General features: G+C 40.9%; 1 long non-coding RNA gene across 1 annotated transcript; it reads right to left on the bottom strand.

Moving 5' to 3' along the window:
• Positions 1-54: 54 nt before the first annotated feature.
• Positions 55-1,670, bottom strand: LOC123177022 (uncharacterized). The gene is made up of 5 exons (XR_006488740.1): positions 1,584-1,670; positions 1,402-1,470; positions 1,231-1,281; positions 451-504; positions 55-359 (listed from the first exon to the last, which is right to left on the bottom strand). It is a non-coding gene; the product is annotated as an uncharacterized lncRNA (long non-coding RNA).
• Between the last annotated feature and the right edge of the window lie 717 nt (positions 1,671-2,387).

The raw sequence follows: 2,387 nt of genomic DNA, 5'->3' as shown, positions 1-2,387 counted from the left end.
TCTTCACTACCTTTCAAATGCATGGAATAATTCTTCAAAACGTCAGTTCCCCATTCAACGTACCCAGGGGGAGCTACTGAATATTCAACCTCATGGAATTCCCAACCTAATCCTTTGGATATCATGTGAGTCCCCAGGGTGACAGCTGTATCGACTCTAGGATGAGGAGCGACAGGATAATAGCACTGAGCTATGAAAGAGCGGCCCGATGTCCACCCTCGCCTAGAATATTCAGGATTTCCTTGGGGTGTCTGTTGTTCCCTTATCACAGGATTGTACAGCAGATTAGTATCTGGTTCAAAAAGTTGCCTCTTAGCTAGCTGCAATAGAGACATCCTATGCACTTCATCCGGCTCCATCTATATGCAAGGAAAATATGCATATTGGTACATGCACCAAACATTATCAAAAGATAAAACAACAAAAGAGAAAATACAAAAAAAAACTTACCAAGGTGGACGTGCCCAAGCAGTCAGTCCACAACAAGGATGAGAGAAATAGTATCTACAAAAAAAATCAACGATATCAAAAGTTGGCATATACAGAATGAAAATACATGGGATGTGAGAAGAGAGGTATACATGATTAAAAATAGTCCTCACGCATAAGAACAGTAGCATCATCATCGAACGACGGACGAAGCCAATATATTGACCTCCCGGAACACCGACGATGATCAAGTCATCGATTCATATATATCATTAGAAAAAATCACTGTCGAACGATGGACCAAGCCCATATATAAGCTTGCCGGAACGCCGACAGCGATCAAGTCATAAGTCACGCATATATTATTTAAAAAAAATCACCGTCGAACGATGGACCAAGCCCATGTATAGGTTTGCCGGAACGCCGACAGTGATCAACTTATTGACTCATGCATATACTATAAAAAAAGAAAACTTCTCATGGTTGAACGACGGACTAAGTCCATATATAGGCTTCCCGGAGCGGCAACAGTGAGCAATCTACTAATTCATACAAAAAATAATAATCCCCAAGTCGAACGACAAACCAAGCCCATATAGAGACTTCCCAGGACGCCGACCGTGGGATCATGATATTTGGATGAATAATTACAGATCAAACACATCCAGAGACCAGAGCTATATACACCATGACAAAAAAAGGTTGTATGCGCTCAGGGCATCATATCCTTGATACATCTAGATAATGAGAGAGATGCAACAACGAACGAATATAATCAGATGGTTTGGAAAAGTAGATTACCTAAGTAAGATTTGATCCGGGCAGTGACCTGGTGTCCTTGTCTTCCTGCACCTACGAGATGAAAAGATGGGTTATAAACTAAAGGGACATCCAAGACATTTTTGAAACGTGACACCCAAGACATTAGAAGGTAAAGCGTGGCCTAATAATGAGAGGACGGAAGGGGCATACCCAAGCTGGACGAATCAGTACTTTCCCACGCGGAGGTGCATCTTGTGAGGGATTGAAAGCAATCTGGGACTGATGAGATAGCAGACTAATCAGTCAATGAATCAATTTAGGTACTAGCGAAGTCATATATATATAATTTGCTAGCCTATCAAAGAATTGCGGCCGGCCGGACTGAAGCATACCTAGTCTCTGTCGTCTTCTATCTGGTTGTCTCCGACGTCTTCAATCTGGTCTAAGGAAAGAAAAGGAGGCTGGTTGTTTAAAAGAGGGTTGAGAAGATAGTGGAGGAGATAATGGACGCGGTTTGTTAGCCGGATAGAGTTTGTTAGCCAGCTAACCTCAAGCGTGGCCTGACTTCTAGCTTGCATGGTTGCAAAATCGGTCGGCAAGTGTGCACATAAAAGAAAGATGTACAACCACGTATAACTGGCATGCACTTGACTAAGGTCAACGTTTCTAAAGGAGCATGAGCACATATACTCACAAAAAGTGCTCTAAACACAAAATATGTGTAATCAAGTTTCGAGCTCTCCGCTCGAGTAAAAAAAAATCTCTTTCCCCAAGGCCAGACCTCGAGGGGCATCTGTTGACATGGATTTTAACAAGATCAAATAAATTTATAAAGTGCATAAAATATAGATGCAAAACGGGAAAAACCATTTTATAATGAAAAGAATCAATTTTAAAATATATAATTGACTGCTCAAAATGAGGACTGACAAAATAGGATATGATATATTTACGAATGTCGGTAACACACATATTAAGCCGACGATTGGGAAATACGACGAAACTCGTTAAATTTTGTCATGAGGAAAAAATATAAAGGACACATGGCTCGCACACATGCCGCCGCCACTAACGGCGAAAATACAAACATAAAATTGCCATGAGGAACGCTAAGATCAGCAAATGTTGGCTATATGGAAATGTTCGGTTCTGTTCCATCGACAAACTAAAATATTGAAACGATGCAAAAAAAATTG

This window comes from Triticum aestivum, unplaced genomic scaffold (genome assembly GCF_018294505.1).
Source record: "Triticum aestivum cultivar Chinese Spring unplaced genomic scaffold, IWGSC CS RefSeq v2.1 scaffold244029, whole genome shotgun sequence".
Classification (NCBI taxonomy): domain Eukaryota; kingdom Viridiplantae; phylum Streptophyta; class Magnoliopsida; order Poales; family Poaceae; genus Triticum; species Triticum aestivum.
Note: the sequence above shows the minus strand (reverse complement) of the source record. Positions and strands in the feature narration are given on the sequence as shown.